This window comes from Macaca thibetana, chromosome 12, assembly GCF_024542745.1.
Source record: "Macaca thibetana thibetana isolate TM-01 chromosome 12, ASM2454274v1, whole genome shotgun sequence".
Classification (NCBI taxonomy): Eukaryota; Metazoa; Chordata; class Mammalia; order Primates; family Cercopithecidae; genus Macaca; species Macaca thibetana.
The window spans coordinates 107,004,784-107,024,103 of NC_065589.1; the positions used below are offsets into that span (position 1 = coordinate 107,004,784).

At 43.2% G+C, this 19,320-nt stretch overlaps 1 protein-coding gene and 1 pseudogene across 1 annotated transcript in view; one reads left to right on the top strand and one right to left on the bottom strand.

Moving 5' to 3' along the window:
• Positions 1-19,320, top strand: part of DARS1 (aspartyl-tRNA synthetase 1) — a 1,211,452-nt gene that overhangs the window by 749,872 nt on the left and 442,260 nt on the right. The gene's annotated exons all lie outside the window — the stretch shown is intronic.
• Positions 1,020-18,974, bottom strand: LOC126932345 (tigger transposable element-derived protein 1-like; annotated as a pseudogene).

A 19,320-nucleotide genomic window follows, 5' to 3' on the forward strand; every position in this document is an offset into this window, starting at 1 on the left:
GCCAAAACGAGCGAAGAAAGTGGCAGCCCTTTTATTTGCAAATATGCACGCACTCCCGAGCCAGGTTCACTGGTCTGCGGGAAAGGGCCAGGGAAGTCGCGCCTGCACTCTGGGGTGAGGTTTTCCAGTCCACGAACGCGGGGGCCAAAGAAGTCATGCCAGTTCCCGCCAGCGGCGGACTTTTATGCACTGGTACTGGAAGGGGGGGGCCGTGGGCGGGATAAGGGCGTGATAGGGACGTCTCCATAGGCGTGGCCGGGTAAGTTTCGATCTCTTCGGATTGGCGTCACCTGGCACATGCTCGGTTGATCTGCATCATCCCAGCATTCCCGGGCGCGGGAAAGTTGGTGAGGAAGAACCAGGAAGCAACATGGATTGTGCCTTCTTGTTCACCTTCCTCCATCTTGTCCTTTCTCCCTCACCCAAACAGTTTGCACAGGTGGAAAACAGGAAAGAAGTCCGGAAGGAAGTACCTCACGCCGTAGCAGGGCCTTGTGCTTTCCTGGTGGCTATGGAAGGGAGGGTGGAGCGGGGTAAGAACTCAGGCTCTGAAGCTCCTCATGTGAAGGGCTGACTGTTATACAGATAACAGAAGATAAGTTTAGTAGATACATAGTGTTTGTAATAAATACTTATAATCACGTGGTTTTTTCCTATTTCTCATTTTCTGTACTTCTGTGTGTCCTTTGGTGACTATATATTAGTTTTTTAATGAAAAAATAAGCTTTAAAAGGTGGTCACGAGAAGGCAGATGCGGGAGAGGTCAGAGGGTGAGAAGATTCTCACTGTGTCTAATCATGGAATATTGACTGTGCTTAGCGCTTGGTCTGATGTTGCGTGGAAGGAAGAGAACTCTAAGGCAGGCTCCGTTTGCAGCAGAGTTCACAGCTCCTTCGGGAATGTTCCTTCAGAAGATGAGCCCAGCCGGCAGGATGCTGGCAGGGACAGTGTCGTTACACTTGCTGCCCTCACTCCCTTTATTCCCGGAAGGCACAACACTCAGGACACTGGTGGCTAAATCAACGCATGAGGGACAGAAATGACTTAGAAGACCTCCCAGAAAGTGGCTGAAGGCCCTGAAGACTAAGAATTCTCACATAAGCTCTCTGGTGAGGGGTGTAGGGGCTCATGTTTAGGTTTCCTTGAACCTGTAATGGAAAGAAAGTTTGGAAAATATGGATGCTCCCCCAGTCTCTGAGAGGGAAGAGGACGGAAATATGAGCCTCAGGCTGGAAGAACGGTTCTCACACTGTCTTTTCTCGGCTCTGCAGTCAATGAATCTTTCGGAGCAGTCAGTTTCTGCATCTGTAAAATCAGGAGCAGGAGATCACTACATGCCCCCATCTGCCCTAGGATCAAACAAGGTCATTGACGTGCACATGCTTTGAAACCACAGCATCCTTAGTCATTTCCCAGAAGGGCAAGGCCACTGGGCTTCCCGACTGGCTTGAAAAGCGTCTCTCCATAGTTCCCACCCTGGGAGCACATTGAAAACATCTGGTTGCTGGTGGGAAACAGTCACACTGGGGCTCTTCATGATGGATCCCAGGTACCAGTATGTGGTCAATGCCCCCCAGGTGATTCTCATGTGCAGCCAGTGTTGTGAGTCACAGCTTATAGACCAATCTGTCTGATTAGGTTGTTTTACTCCTTCAAGCAAAACACAGGCTCTCTGTAACTACAGTGGTAGAGAAAAATCTCACCTTTGAAAATGCTATCTCAGCAGGTAGTCAAATTCTCCCACCTACTCAGTAACGGCTCTGGGTCTCAAAACTAGTGTGCACAAAGTTCGCCTGGGTTCCTTGTTAAAGAGGGGGAGTCCCGGGACCCTCTCCAAAGAGATTCTGATTCAGTCTGCCTGAGAAGGGGCACAATCTACTTCTTAGTAAAATGTTGTGTGAAGAGAATGCACTGACCTCAAAAGAAAAAAAAAAAAAAAAACACTTCATTTCTCTTCTTACTCTCATACTAACCTAATGGGTAACCTTGGGCTTAACTTCTGATAGAAATAATGACCACAATAGCTGTTGTTTGTTGAGGTACCTTAGGTGTAGTATCCAGATCTTCCTAAGAGCTCTGAGGTGTTATTCTGAGTTTCGTATATGCCTTCCTCTGATAATAGTCTCCTTGGTGTTAAGTAAGTGTCCTTTCTGTATTTCATGTGACTCTAGTGGAACTGCCAATCAAACTGCCCACTAACACCCCTCTAGGGAGAGGAGAGGACAGAGGAGGATGTGCTGACTCAATGCCAGCCAATGAGGTTCCTCCTCCAGGGGCTGGAGACAGGTCAGGGCCTAGGGCATTTGTAGTCTGCTCTCCCTGGATAGAATCCCTGACTCAGCCCTTACAAAGATTCCATTCTTCAGCTCTTTCTTCCATTTCATGAGCTCCCAGTATCATTCCTGTAAATCTTGTTCTTGCTTAAATTAACCAGAGTCCGTTTCACATATTAAAGAAACTAATGAAATACTTATTTTAAGATAAAGAAGCTGAAGATTAGAGGAATTAAATAACTAACCCAAGACCCTCCAACCAGAAGACAGCAAAGTGGGACCCACAGCAGGCCGGTTTGGTTTGGGAGTTTTCAAGCCTGTCATTACCTCACATCACCTTAAATCCTCCTGAGAGCTCAAAAAAAAAAAAAAAAAAAAAAAGGAGAAGGAGGGGTGGAGGGAGTGCACATTTCAAATACATATATATGATTTGAAAAAGTATAAAGAGAAATTTAAAAGTTACTATTAACTCCCACACCCATACTTGTAGTCAGAGAACTAGGCTAATTATTAACTTAATTTTATCCATTTCTATCAAATGCCCCTAGTGTTTATCCAGCAAAATTATATATTATATTAGAACATATGACAGAGAAAGGGGCACAAAAAAGCAAACAGTGGTTAAAGTTGGGAAGGTACAAAAGATAAACATTTCAGCAAAGTAATAATTAGGACCAGAATTCACCACCACCTTGGCTGAGTTTCTATTTTATTTTATCAGTTACTGACTTCTTAAATTCATGGATCCTAGATTATAATCCTGAAATCACAAAACAGAGGCCAGACTTGTAAGCAAAAATGTGACCCAGTGTATTAGTCTGTTTTCACGCTGCTGATAAAGACATACCTGAGACTGGGCAATTTACAAAAGAAAGAGGTTTAATTGGACTCACAGTTCCACATGGCTGGGGAGACCTGACAATCATGGTGGAAGGTGAAACGAACGTCTCACATGGTGGCAGACAAGAGAAGAGAATGAGAACCAAGCGAAGTGTGTTTCCTCATATCAAACCATTAGATCTCGTGAGACTATTCACTACCATAAGAACAGTATGGGGGAAACTGCCCCCATGGTTCAATTAACTGCTACCGGCTCCCTCCCACAACACGGGGGAATTATGGGAGTACAATTCAAGATGAGATTTGGGTGGGGACACAGGGCCAAACCATATCACCCAGTCATCTTTAGAGCGGTAAATCTTCCAGCTCTTGCTCCATCACAATTTCTTCTTTCTCCTTCAACCAAGCATTTGAGACTATTGGGGATGGGGAGGGGAATGTATACTTGACCCCATATAACTTTGTTCTGCTGGTCACTGCAGTCCAAAGCCAAGGCCAAGTGGGTCTGTGTCACTGAACAGAAATTAATTTGGCAGAATTTGCTTTAGAGACATACATAACCCCTATTTGTCAAGTGTTGAGTTTCTCAAACTGACCTCATTGGAAGAGTTCATGTGGTCTCCCTGTGCCCAGCATCTCCATTGCATACCCTATACAAATGCCCCGAAACCACTGGCACCTGGCCACAACCCTACACGTGCCACCCCATAGCACTTCTGGGTCAGTACCAGGAGGCAGTTTATTAGCAAACAATTGACTCCACTGTAAAGAATGTACTCTAAAATATGATTATTTGAATATTTAGCCCCATGGCTATTTATATCATAGCATTGCTTATAATAGAAAAAGTGAAAGCAATGTAAATGTCTAAAAATGAAAGATTAATTAAATACATGATGGCATAATAAATTTAAAAATCTTGTTAGGGAATAAACATTCACGAGAAAAAATGTTCATGGGAAAAGTTCATGAGATATCGTTAAATAAAAAATGAAATAAAAAATTCATTATAGAACAGTATGTTCAATGTGATTCCATTTTTAAATACTGTATATATAATAAATTTCCATATATTTTTTGAGGGGAAATTATACATATATAATATTTATGCATATATATGTATAGTATATACATATACTATTTCCCCCACAAAGATTAGGATATTCACCAAAATGGAAAGGAGAGTTATCTCTGATAACAATTATAAATTATTTATATTTTACTTTCTAACTAGTCCATATCTCTTAAATTTTAAGAAGAAGGAATTTTTTTTTTTTAAAGCAAACTATTGAATTGGCCACTGCATGGTCAAACTAGTTAAGGTTTCAGCTCCCAGTCAGACTTCAGTGAGCTGCTAATGTCTCACAGGACTGGACATTTGGATCCTTAGCTACATGCTATCTGGGGAAACCATTAGAACAATTCCAGATACTGAGTGTCACATACAAAGCAGTCAAGAAGAGTCCAAAGAGTCAAGTAAATCCAAAAGATTAGTGCTTGTGATCCCAGCTACTCAGGAGGCTGAGGCACGAGAATTGCTTGAACCCGGGAGGCAGAGGTTGCAGTGAGGCAAGATCGCACCACTGCACTCCAGCTTGGGCTACAGAGTGAGACTCCACCCCCACACCTCCCCACCCTGCAAAAACAAGGAGAAGGAAAGAAAAAAGTCAACAAATTACCTTAGGTAAAAAACAAAACAACTCAAATTTAATAGGTGATTTGTGAAGCTTTACCAACTTACTTTTTAAAAGAACAGAGAAATAGTCTGAAGCAAATTAGAAGAGTTGGTTTGAAAAGACCGAGTCTCAAGCCAGCCTGGGAGACCACTACCACCCTGGTAGCCTAAAGCGGGTCTGATCGAAATGAGGAATGCAACAATTACCTGCCTCCCTCAGGCTTCAAATCCGCTCTCAACTCCATTAACAGGTAGCATGAAGCAGGCATTACTTTGAAAGATGCAGAGAATTATGTTCCTCTCTAACCCTTTAAGGTGTAGAAATTACTTTGGCCACCATCTTGGTTTTGACTCAACCTCCTAAAACATCCACAGAGAAAGCTCCTTTCTCTCTGACTTCCCGCCACCAAGACACAATGGATTAAGGGAATTTTCCACTCAGACCATCACAACCACCTTCCATTCTGCTAATGTAGTCAGCCAGTTCTGCAAACGCGCAATGTCTATTCACTATAACAGCAAAAAGTTTCTGTGTTATGGTTGGAGTAACTTCAGAATAAGCACTTCATACAAAAGGCAAATGGCTGTGAAATATCTGTCTTGATGTCTCATCAGAACATTGAAATATTTCGCCTTTTTAAGTCACTTTCCACAGATCTAAGATCTTGGATAATTTGGGGACATATTTATGTGTTCTGTATATCATGTTTGTTAAGCAACCCAAATAGACCCCTGGCTTGACCACACGACCTTGGGACCCTAAGGCACTCATGCCTCTCTGCACCTGTCCTCTGGAAGAGGGCAAAGGCCAGCTCTGCCTCTGTGTGTAGCTTTTTAACAGCCATCTTTACCCTTTTTTTGCTTAAGGCAGAGCCCATCTCTCACAACAGGGACTGGAAAGAGCACATGGCTACTTTCCCAGCCTCCTTTGCAGTAGGGTGGCCAAGTAATCTCACTTTGGTCAATGAAGCATGAGAAAAAGACTACTAAGAAACTCCTAGAAAAATTTTCTTCTCTTATAAATAGAGCCACATGGAAGTAGAACCTTCTTTCCCACCACTTTCCCCTTTAGGAAGGTGGAATGTCATTGTAAGGCAAGTTGGAGCTGCAACTGTCATCTTGAGACCATGAGAAAAAACATTGACTCACTATAGGTGGGGAAGGCCAAAAAAGGGTTGCAGCCCAGAAACTTTAGCTACTATACTAACCCTGTATTCACTTACTTCCCAACTTCTTAAGCAAGATGTGTCCATATTTTTTCCAAAAATCTTTTGCTTGTTTATTTTGCTATTTATAGCTAAAAACATCCTACTTGCTAATGTCTGAATGTTTGAGTACCCTTAAAATTTATATATTGAAATCCTGACTCCCAAATTGATGGTAATAGTAAATGGGAACTTTAGGAGGAGATTAGGCCATGAAGAGTCTTCGTGAATGGGATTAGTGCCCTTGGAAGAGGCCTTAGCGCGATCCCTTGCTCTTTCTGCCATATGAGGACACAGTGAGAAGACACCATCTATGAACCATAAAGTTGACCCTCACCAGATACAGCATCCACTAGTGTCTTGATCTTGGCCATTCCGGCCTCCAGAACTATCAGAAATAAATTTTTGTTGTTTATAAGCCACTCAGCTGATGGTATTTTATTATAGTCATCCAAATGGACTAAACAGCACTATCTAATTCTTCCTTTAAAAAAAAAAAAAAAAAGAGACAGGGTCTTTCTGTATCACCCAGACTGGAGTGAAGTGGTGTGATCATGGCTCACTGCAGCTTTGAACTCCTGGGCTCAAGCAATCTTCCCACCTCAGCCTTCCGAGTCACTGGAACTACAGGCATGTGCCACCACACCCAGCAATTTTTAAAAGAAAAATTTATAGAGACAGGGTCTCACTATGTTGCCCAGGCTGGTCTTAAACTCCTGGCCTCAAAGGACCCTCCCACCTTGGCCTCCCAAGGTGCTGGGATTACAGGCATGAGCCACCACACTCAGCCAACACTATCCAATTCCATCCAGAGATTCCTAAATCCTCCCCAGACCTCAGCACCTCCCTTCCCTCCTTCAGATGCCTATCCATTATTCAAAGCATAAATAGATCCAAACAGTAAGTATTCCTTTTGAAATATTGCACTAACTTCTGGGCCTCCCAGAAAGTAATGAATGAGTATTTGCTCAACTTTCTGAAAGTTTCCCCATGATTAAAGAAATGCCTAAAAGACAGGCAAGGTGTATCAGCGATCTTTTGCTATGTAACAAACCACCCTTGAAATGGAGTGGTTTAAAATGACTATTATTTATTTGCTCACAATTTTGGGGGTCAATAATTTGGACTGGGCTCAGCTGAGACAGCCCATCTCCTCCCCATATGGTGTCAGTCAGGCCGACTTTGCATTTGCAATCTGTTGGCAGATCTCAGTTGGCAAGTCAGCTGGTGACTGGCCGGTCCCAGACAGCCCTGCTCATGAGTCTGACAGCTGGGCTGTCCATGAGAGCAACTTGCTTCTCCTCTCTGGCCACTCCAGCAAGATAGTGCAGCTTCAACACATGGCAGCTGGGTTCCAAGAACACGAGAATGGAGGCTGCAAAGTCCCTTGAAGCCTGAGCTCTGAAGTCACAGATCACTTTCATCACACTCTATTGGTCAAAGCAAGTCACGAGCCCAGCCCAACTTCCAGGAGTGTGGAAACGGCCTCCAGCCCTTCAGGAAAGGAGCTTCAAATAATGTGTGGCCAAGTTTAATTTACCAATCAACGTACTTGCAACTCTCCATAGTTAAAAATTGATAGCCATCGTAAATGCAATTCTCTAGCAGCAACAGCAACAAAACTTTCTGTTGTACATACTGATCTCATAGGTACACATGTGTTAATTTGTTTATACAGGTGAAGATGTTGATGAGTTAGGTGGGGAGGGCAGGTATTTTTATTATTCTGCAATTTGAGGGATGAGACTACAAAACAAAATAAAAAGTTCTTGGAGAACGAATTTCCTTGTTTATTTCACAGAATATGTATTTCAAGATAAATTAGAATTATTATTCCATGTAAGCCCAGATTACCTTTTCAAAATGTTATCATGGTTGTCACAATCATGGCTGCATCATTCAGTCTCTCAAGGAACTTTTGGGGAGGCTTTTATTTTTTGAAATGGAGTCTCACTCTGTCACTCAGGTTGGAGTGTGATGGCGCGATCTCAGCTTACTGCAACCACCGCCTCCTGGGTTCAAGTGATTCTCCTGCCTCAGCCTCCTGAGTGGCTGGGATTACAGGTGCCCACCACCACACCCAACTAATTTTTTTTTTTTTTTGTACTTTTTTAATAGAGATGGGGTTTTACCATGTTGGCCAGGCTGGTCTCGAACTCCTGACCTCAGGTAATCCACCCGCCTTGGCCTCCCAAAGTGCTAGGATTACAGGCATGAGCCACTGCGCCTGGCCTGGGGAGCCTTTAAAAATACCAATACCCCAGCATCACCACAAGAGATTCTGATGCAATTGGTTGGGGGTAGAAAAACCACTTATTCGATGTATACCTGGCTTTTTTGGTTCTCCCCATATTCTACAAAGAATGGACGTTTTCTGAATCCCAGATTTGGGTCACCAAAGTTTTCTGACTTTTCTGTTGAGTTCCAGGCACAGCTTGGGTTCTGAGTCAAAATTACATTCCCTATGGTCATCTGAACCCAGAGTTATTTACCCAGGCCTTGATAAAAAATCCTTCTACAACCCTTCTAAATCCTCTGTTTAGAGGTTGCAAAATGGTGGTGCATGGGCTGGAATGATCTGAGTTTTGTATGGCCTGTCACACACTGGTGGCCCAGGCAATGTATTTTTAACAGGGAGTGGGAGTTAGGTGCCCACATTTATGAGTCAGGAGGGCCTCACCTTGAGATCAGGGTTGAGGCTTCTCTTGAAAGTGCTGAAGAGCACGCAGCAGGGCTAACAGGCTCCAGTCAGACTGAGGTGGTCATCAGCGTGCAGCAGTTTTCTCTCTGGCTCCTTAAGGTTGTCTGTCTCAAGCCTGTCAGCGTTTGAGTTTACACCCTTGGTCTGGCTTAATCCCAGTTACCATTTTATACCTGGAGATTGTGAGGCCCAGGGTCTGGGCTGCAGCTCTAGGCTGCACCTGGCATCACACATCCATTGGTTCATTGGCTTTTCATGTCAACCCTGGGAGGAAAGGCTTTACTAGTTCCATGTTATAGATGATGGAACTGAGTCTCAGATTTAGGAACTTGCCCATAGTCACACGTAGCTGATAATAATAATTTAAAAAATAAAAAAAAATGGAGCTGATATTTCAACCAAGGTCTTGTGAGTCTCCAGCCAGAGTTCTTTGTGCTCCTCCATAGTGATTCTTGCCACCGGCCATGATGACTGCTTTCTTGCCTCTTACCCCTCTTTTCCCCAGCACTCTTTTTACTTCTGCGTTAGTGCATACCAGCATTTCCTGGCTCCTCTCTCTCACCTCTTATTGTCTGACCCTGTCCAGGAACTTACAGTTCCCGATGCATCCCAAGGCCCATATTTCCATATCATACACCATATTACAGTCATAAAATAACTTGTCCCGCAGCAGGAAGGGGTCCAATTACAGCCCATGTAATTGGCAAAAGAGCGTCATTCATCACGGTGGCCCTGGGATTGGAGGTCATCAGAGCAATTCCATTTGTTGGACATTTTCCTGTTTGTTTCAGCCATAGTTTCATCACAGTCCTTTACAGATCCCAGTGGACTTGCTGGGACATTTCACAAGTTATCAAATACATGCATTAAGGATTGTTAATAGCAGCCAAGCAGCAGAAACCATGATGTGAGAATAAAATGCACTGCACAAAATGAAATTTGGAGTGACAGAGTAGAAAAGAAGGGATTATTTTTCTGCAAGCCACCCAATAAGAACAGAGCTAGGGCCCAGTGGAGTTGCTATCTTGCACGGAGGAAATCTTCTACATTCTATAAGCCTGATAAATAATGTGACAGGAGTCCCGTCACCTCGCTCCTTCAACCAATCTGTCCACATTGCGCGTCAGTTTTCTGTGTGCTATTAAAGAGGCAGCTGGGTTTTCTAGGGAGCAAACTTACCCCTGTCAGTTCCGGGAGACAAATAAGTTGGCCCCATCTTTACCGTTTAAGACATACTTTGATTTATGTTTGATTAGTCAATATTCTTCCCACTATAGTGGGACATATGGAAACAATTTAATGGAAGTATAGAATTTTAGAATAGGCTAGAATAGGACAGAAGAGAATTTTCAAGGTGGAATATCTACCGCAGAGGTCTCATCCTGGGTACCCACCTGTCATCTGACTCACAGATGTTTTTGTCTGACCTACACAAGGTCTTGGTGAAAATATGACTTGGTTACTAATATTTAAAAATCAGGTGATTTGGCCAGGCACCGTGGCTAACGCCTGTAATTCCAGCACTTTGGGAGGCCAAGGCGGGTGGATCACCTAAGGTCAGAAGTTCAAGACCAGCCTGGCCAACATGGTGAAACCCCATCTTGACTAAAAATACAAAAAAATTAGCCGGGCGTTGTGGCGGGCACCTGTAATCCCAGCTACTTGGGAGGCTGAGACAGGAGAATCACTTGAACCTGAGAGGCAGAGGTTGCAGTGAGCTGAGACTGTGCCACTGCACTCCAGCCTGGGCAACAAGAGTGAAACTCCATTTCCAAAACAAAACGAAACAAAATCAGGTGATTTTACTTTATTTAAATTTTATTTTCTAGCTTTTCTTTAAAAAAAATACTTTACAATCTGACAATACAGCCCAGATTCCCTGTGACAAGAGTTGGCCAGGGCTGAGGAGTGTCTGCCCCATCAGACAAAGGAGAGCTGCTCTCTGCAGGTCACCCAGCTCCACCAACACCCACCGTTCCCCCAACCCTCAGGCCAGGGGGCAGTTGCCCATTTCACTCATTTATATTTTATGCACATAAAAAAATTCACATACCCAGGTCATACATTTAATTCATTTGGCGGATATTTAGTGGGGCACAGACTCTGTGCCAGACACTATTGAAGACACCAGGGATATAGCAGTGATCAAAGTAAACCAAAATCCTGGCCCCATGGAGTCTTCAGTCCAGTGAGAGACACAGACAGTAAGAAAAATCAGGAAAACATATACAGGCCTACCTCACAGATATTGCAGGTTCAGTTGTAGACTATTGCAATAAAGCAAATATCATAATAAAGTAAGTCCCATGAATTTTTTGGTTTCCCAGTGCATATAAAAGTTATGTTTATACTATCCTGTAGCCTATTAAGTATGCAATAGTATTATGTATAAAAATACAATGTGCATACCTTAATTTAAAATGTATTTATTTATTTATTTTGAGATAGAGTCTTACTCTGTCGCCCAGGCTGGAGTGCAGTGGCATGATCTTGGCTCACTATAACCTCCACCTACCAGGTTCAAGTCATTCTTTTGCCTCAGCTTCCTGAGTAGCTGGGATTATAGGCACCCACCACCGTGCTCAGCTAATTTTTGTGTTTTTTAGTAGAGACGGAGATTTAGCCATGTTGGTCAGGCTGGTCTCAAACTACTGGCGTCAAGCAATCTGCCTGCCTCAGCCTCCCAAAGTGCTGGAATTACCACCATGCCCAACCAAAAAATACTTTATTGCTAAAAATGTTAACAATCACCTGAGCCTCCAGTGAGTTGTAATCCTTTTGCGGTAAAGGACCTTGACTGATCGGGGTGGTGGCTGCTGAAGGCAGGGGTAGCTGTGGCAATTTCTGAAAATAATACAACAAAGTTTGCCACATCGATTGACTCTTCCTTTCACAGAAGATTTCTCTGTAGCATGGAATACTGTTTGATAGCATTTTACTTATAGTAGAACTTCTTTCAAAATTGGAGTCAGTCCTCTCAAATCCTGTTACTGCTTTATCAACTAAGTATATCAATTAGAATATTTAACATTCTAGATCCCTTGTATTCATTTCAACAATATTCATAGAATCATCACCAGGAGTGGATTCAATCTCAAGAAATCACCTTCTTTGCTTTTGCAACTCCTCATCTGTTAGAGTTTTATCATGAGAATGCAACCAGTTAGTCACATCTTTAGACTCCACTTCTAATGCTAAATCTCTTGCTGTTTCCACCACATCTTCAGTTACTTCTTTCACTGAAGTCTTGAGCCCCTCAACGTCATCTATGAAGGTTGGAATGAACTTCTTCCAAACTCCTGTTAATGTTGATATTTTGACCTCCTCCCATGAATCATGAATACTCTTAATGGCATCTAGAATGGTGAATCCTTTCCAGAAGGTTTTTAATATACTTCACCCAAATCCATCAGAAGAATCACTTTCTATGGCAGCTATAGCCTTATGAATTGTATTTCTTAAATAATAAAACTTGAAAATCAAAATTATTCCTTGATCCATGTGCTGCAGAATGGGTATTGTGTTAATAGGCATGAAAATTACATTAATCTCCACATACATCTTCGTCAGAGTTCTTGGATCACTAGATGTGTTGTCAATGAGCAGTAATATTTTGAAAGGACTCTTTTTCTGAACAGTAGGTCTCAACAGTGGGCTTAAAATGTTTGCTAAGCCACACTGTAAACAGATGTGCTGTCATCCAGGTTTTGTTGTTCCCTTTATAGAGCACAGGCAGATTTGATTTAACATAATTCTCTCTCTTTTTTTTTTTTTTTTGACAAAATCCCACATCCCTTTATGATTGAAACCCTCAACAAAATTGGCATAGAAGGGACATATCTCAAGGTGATGAAAAGCCATCTATGACAAACCCACAGCCAACATTACACTGAACAGAAAAAGTTGAAAGCATTCCCCCTGAGAACTGGAACAAGACAAGGATGCCCACTTTCACCACTTCTATTCAACATAGTACTGGAAGAGCAATCAGACAAGGGAAATAAACCAAGGGCATCCACGTCAGTAAAGAGGAAGTCAAACTGTTGCTGTTTGCTGATGATATATGATCATATACCTAGAAAACCCTAAAGACGCATCCAAAAAGCTCCCAGAACTGGTAAATGAATTTAGCAAAGTTTCAGAATACAAGATTAATGTACACAAATCAGTAGCCCTGCTATACACCAACAGCAACTAAGCTGAGAATGAAATCAAGAACTCAGTCCCGCTTACAACAGCTGCAAATATATATATATACATATATATAAGAATATACCTAACAAAGGAGGTGAAAGACCTCTACAGAGAAAACTACAAAATACTGCTGAAAGAAATCATAGATGACACAAACAAATGGAAACGTCCCATGCTCATGGATGGGTGGAATCAATATTGCGAAAGTGACCATACTGCCAAAAGCAATCTATAAATTCAATGCAATCCCTATCAAAATATCACCATCATTCTTCACAGAACTAGACAAAACAATCTTAAACAATCTTAAACAATCTTAAAAATAATATGGAACCAGAAAAGAGCCTGCATAGCCAAAGCAAGACTAAGGAAAAAGAACAAGCCTAGAGGCATTACATTACCCAACTTCAAACTCTACTATAAGCCCATAGTCACCAAAACAGCATGGTACTGGTATAAAAATAGGCCCATAGACCAATGGAACAGAATAGAGAACCTAGAAATAAAGCCAAATACTCACAGTCAACTGATCTTCAACAAAGCAAACAAAAACTTAAAAGTGGGAAAAGGGCACCCTATTCAACAAATGGTGCTAGGACAATTGGCAAGCCACAAGCAGAAGAATGAAACTGGATCCTCGTCTCTCACTTTACACAAAAATCAACTCAAGATGGGTCAAAGATTTAGCATAATTCTTAAAAGCCCTAGGATTTTTGGAATGGTAAATGAGCACCAGATTCAACTTAAAGTCACCAGCTGCATTAACCCCTAACAAGAGCGTGGGCCTGTCCTTTGAAGCTTTGAAGCCAGACATTGACTTCTCCTTTCTAGTTATGTAAGTCCTAGATGGCATCTTCTCCCAACACAAGGTTGTTCTGACTACACTGAAAATTTTTTGCTTAGTATAGCCACCTTCATTATTTGTCTTAGGTCTTCTAGATAACTTACTGCAGCTTCTCCATCAGCACTTGCTCCTTCACCTTGCACTTTTATGTTATGGAGATGGTTTCTTCCCTTAAACCTCATGAACCAACCTCTGTTATCTTCCAACTTTTCTTATGCAGCTTCCTCACCTCTCTCAGCCTTGATAGAATTGGAGAGAATTATGGTTTTGCTCTGGATTAGGCTTTGGCTTAAGGGAATGTTGTGGCTGGTTTGATCTTCTAACCAGACCACTCAAACTTTCTCCATATCACCAATGGAGCTGTTTTGCTTTCTTATTATTATTCATGTGTTCATTGGAGTAGCACTTTTAATTTCCTTCAATAACTTTTCCTTTGCATTCACAACTTGGCTAAGGGGCACAAAAGACCTAGCTTTCAGCCAGTCTTGTCTTTCTACATGCCTTCTTCCCTAAGACTAATCATTTCTACCTTTTGATTTACAGTGAAAGTTGTGTGACTCTGCCTGTCACCTGGATACTTAGAGAATATTGTAGACTTGTTGATTGGTCAATTTTAATATTGTTGTTTCTCAGGAAATAGGAAGGCCCAAGGGGAGAGAGAGAGAGAGAGATGGTAGAATGGCCAATTAGTGGAGCAGTCAGAACACACATGACATTTACGGGTTAAGTTCATCATCTTAATATGAGCACAGTTCACGTGACCCAAAACAATTACAACAGTAACATCAAAGATCACTGATCACAGATCACCACAACAGATATAATAATGATAAAGTTTGAAATGTGAGAATTACCAAAATACGATACAGAGCCACAACGTGAGCAAATGCTGTTGGAAAAAAGGTGCTGATAGACTTGCTCCACTCAGAGTTGCCATGAACCTTCAGTGTGTAATAAACACAATATTTGGCCCGGCCTGGTGGCTCACACCTGTAATCCCAGCACTTTGGGAGGCAGAGGCGGGCGGCTCACGAGGTCAGGAGATCAAGACCATCCTGGCTAACACTGTGAAACCCCATCTCTACTAAAAATACAAAAAATTAGCCGGGCGTGGTGGCGGGTGCCTGTAGTCCCAGCTACTCGGGAGGCTGAGGCAGGAGAATGACTTAAACCTAGGAGCCGGAGCTTGCAGTGAGCCAAGATCATGCCACTGCACTCCAGCCCGGGCGACAGAGAAAGACTCTGTCTCAAAAAAAATAAATAAATAGTAATAATAATAATAAATAAACACAATATCTGTAAAGTGCAATCAAATGAATCACAGTACCCAGGTGTGCCTACAGTACAACGAGTATTAATAAGTACCATGGGGAAAATTAAACAGGCAAAAGGGCAAGAGGGTACTGGAGAATTACAATTTTAAATACAATGATGTGCAAGGTTTCACTAAGAAGATGAGTGGCATTTGACCACAAGCCTTAAGGATGAGAGGGGAGGAAGCCATAGACATTTCTAGGGGGAGAGCATCCCAGGCAGGACATGCGAAGGACATAGCATATTAGGTCCAGGACTGGGACTTAAACAGGGGCCATAATCCAACTAGAGATGATGCCACTGGCCATAAACCCTAAGCAGAAGTTGCAGGATATACTTTTCCAGAACTCCTATCATCTGCCTTTTCATGGAAACCCAAAACACTCTAAGTGAAAATCCAGATTTATGCCAAAGAGAAAATGGAGAGGGATTATTCACTTAACTTAAGGCTTCACAATAGGAACCTTTTATTCAGGAAACTCCCCAGGCACATGTAAAATGGTTTTAGATTTGGAATTGTAATTCCCAGGATTTTTCAGAAATCCATTTACCACACAGAGCAAGGAACCCCTACGGTGCTGATGCATTTAGTCTGATTTGGTCCTACTCCCTCGCTGAGTCCTCAGGTCTCCCCCATACCTTCTTTGCAAGCTGCCCAGCTAAGGTTAGAAGCCCTGACCATCAGGGGAGGCCAGCACCAAGTGATGAGGGTGAACTCCAGAGTGGTGGGCTGCTGCTGCAAAAGGCACTGGGTGCTGACTCCCCTGACTATGGTTTCATCTACTGTCACAGCCACGCCTGCCTCCCAATTCGTCCCAGCCCTCGGGGCTTCACTCAAAGCAGTGGGGCTGTTTCATTGGTTTTATTGACATTTATTGTTTCTCAGATTCAAGAAAAATATCCAATTTGGAGGACTTAGAAAATTCACAGAACAAAGAACTGTTTTTAAAACTTCCATAATCCTACCACTCAGAGAAAAACACTGGTGGCCACCCTGGCTGGCTGCTAATTACTGAAGTCCCAGGAATTTAGATTGGCTATCCCCTTTTGTGTCTCCAAAAAGTTTCTCTGCCATGATACCACTCCCTTCAAGATTGCTAGAAGCAAAGGTCTGGGTGTGGGCAGTTAGAGAGGTAGAAAAGATGGAAGTCAATTTAAGTTGGCTGGTTCAATTCAAGTCGCCAATATCCATGTCTATAACCAGCTGGGGAGATGCCAAACCTACAGATGGGGCGAGGGGGTGGCTAGATCTGCAGGCTCATCTTCAGAAAACTGGCTATATGCAGATGCTAGGTCTCCCCTGGGAAGATTTCAGGAGTGAGCAGTTGCAGCAAGGGGCAAGATAGGAAGAGGACCCATCTCCCTCTCTCCCAAGGCCCGGGCATGCCCCTCAGGAACCAAGTCTCATAGCAAGGAGTGACCTTAGCACCTAGGGCTCTAAGTCCTGCTAGTGTTGCTGGTACCCCTAAATAGTAATGTAGCAGTAACAGTGGGGATGTGGATGGAGGGAGATGGCTATGACAAGTACAGAGGCAGGATGTATCAGTCAGCCATTGCTGCAATATGCCATTCCAAAATAGGGTGGCATGGCCTAAAACAACAACCAATGAGTCTTACTTAGGTACCAGTAGGTTAGCCATCAATTGACTGATCTAGGTTAGGCTTAGCTGGGCTAGATTTCAAACTGCAGGCTGAATCCATGCCATCTCCACATCTCTCTAACCCACGTTGGAGCTGTGGACTAGCTGGATTGTGTTCTTTTCATGGCAATAGTTGAAGCACAAGAGCACGGGCTCAATTCTGAAGCACATGTTAAGCTTTTGCTCACATCATATCTAATAACATCCAATGGTCAAAGCAAGTTATGTGGCCAACCCCCATCTCAATGCGATGAGGCAATATTCTGCCTCTAGGAGGAGGAACTGCAAACCCACATGGCAATGGGAAACAGGGAGGGGTGAAGAATTGAGGACAAGGCACTCTACCACATTGATATGTCGAATTGTAATCCCCAATGTTGGAGGTGGAGCCTGGTGGGAGGTGGCCAGATCGTAACGATTGTCCATCATGAATGGGTTAGCAACATCCCTTTGATGCTGTTCTCATGATAGTGAATGAGTTATCACGAGATCTGGTTGTTTAAAAACGTGTAGCACTTTCCCCGCCTCTCTCTTGCTCCTGCTCCCACCATGTGAGATGCCTTGCTCCCCCTTTGCCTCTGCCATGATTCTAAGTTTCCTGAGGCCTCCCCAGAAGCCAAGCAGATGCCACCATGTTTCCTGTACAGCCCGCAGAACCGTCCGCCAATCAAACCTCTTTTTGTTATAAATTACCCCGTCTCGGGTATTTCTTTATAGCAGTGCAAGAACATACTAATACACACACAGATGCTATGTCAACAGGTAAGGGCAACACTCATATTCACATTGATAAATGAGATTCCAGGGATTAGGATGTGGATACATCTTTTTAGGGGGTCTTATTTATCAATGTGAACATGAGTGTTACCTTATTTGGAAACAGACTCTTTGCAGATGTAATGAAGGATCTTCAGATAAAGAGATTATCTGACATTAGCCAGGTAGACCCTAAGTCTAATGATAAATGTCCTTATGAGAAAGAGTGGTAGATTCTTCTGCAGTGGCAGATTACATCTACCGAAGAGGAAGAGGCAACGTCAAGACAGGCGGAGGTTAGAGCAATGCAGCTGCAAGCCAAGGAATGCCTGGAGCCACCAAAAGCTAGAAGAGTCAGGGAACAAATTCTTCCCTAAAGCCTCTGGAGGGAACACAGCTCTGCTGATACTTTAATCTTGAACTTGTGGCCTCCAGAGCTGAAAGAGGATACATTTCTGTTGTTTTAAGCCACCAAGTTTATGGAAATTTCTTATGTCAGTCAAAGGAAACTAATACAATTGATAATAGTAATGGTGTGTTAGTCCACCTGAAGATGCTAGAAATAGGCCCTCACTGGTCAACTATGAAGACTAATTGGAATAATCGAGAGATATTCGTCATCTTTGCATACACTGAGTATAAGAATCTAGCAAAGACCTTCAACTTGGACATGTAGGTATGGCACAGAGACTTGATCTATGAACAATCCCTTGCTGAGCTAGGGTCTGGAAAATTCCGGTTGCTTGAGCTATTGGTCTGGAAAAATCCAGTTGCTTTTGTTCCTATAAATGGACAAAAATCCTGCTCATGGTATAATATTAAATCTGTATTGAGTGAATCTTGCATAGCAGGTAGTGGTCGAAGCACCTAGGAGGACAGAGCTGGAACTCTCTGAGTATATAAGGGCCAGTAGCAGGAAGAGTATGTTTTCTGCTTGCTAAAACGTGCTAGTTTAGTGCTGTGGGACAACATTTGATGGGAGTGAGCTAATATTGGCTACTGTTGGGTTGCAAAGAGAACTTAAGACTAGTGTGTGCTATGGTTTGAATGCGTCCCCTCTAAAATTCAGGTGACCTCAGGGCAACGATATTGGGAGGCACAGCCTTTGGAAAGTAACTGAGTCATGAGAGCTCTGCCCTCGTGAATGGAATTAGGTGCTCTTATAAAAGGACTTGACAGAGTTTGCTCCTCTTTGCCTGTGTTCCTCTGCCATGTGAAGACTCAGCACACCCCCTGGAGGATGCCACATTCAAGGTGCCAGAGTGGAGCAGAGGCCAGACCCTCACCAGACAATGAACTTGCCAGCACCTTGGTCTTGGACTTCCCAGCCTCCAGAACCGTGAGAAATTTCTGTTCTTTATAAATTACCCAGTCTCAGATACATAGCAGCACAAAACGGATTAAGTGTGTGACCTAAGCAGCTTAGACGAGTTCTACAAAGGCCCAAGGGTCTCAAGAATCCTGAAACACTGCGACACCCTGTCATCACTCACCCTGGTTAGCAAGCAGATGCCCACTGTCAAGGTCTCCATGGTCCCTTGAGTCAGGTGGCTGGGTTACTCTCTTCCCAAGTGGGAGTCTGATGGCCTTTGCTATTGCTAGGAACACAGGTACCTGGAGTCTTCCTCCCTGGTTTGCTACCAGCCTTTCCCTGCTGAGTCTCCCCAGGGAGAAACTCACAGGTCCACAATGCTTTCAGCCAGCCCCCTCTGTTGCCCTTCAGGTCTCAGAGGCTGTTAGCTCTGAGATTCCACCCTCCTTCCTAATCCCACGCTCCTCCGTCCCCTCTTCCTCTTGGACCCCAGTCACAATCTCGCCCAAGACATTATGCCAAGAGACTTCCACAGAAGCTGAGGGCAGAGCTGTCCTCTGGCAACC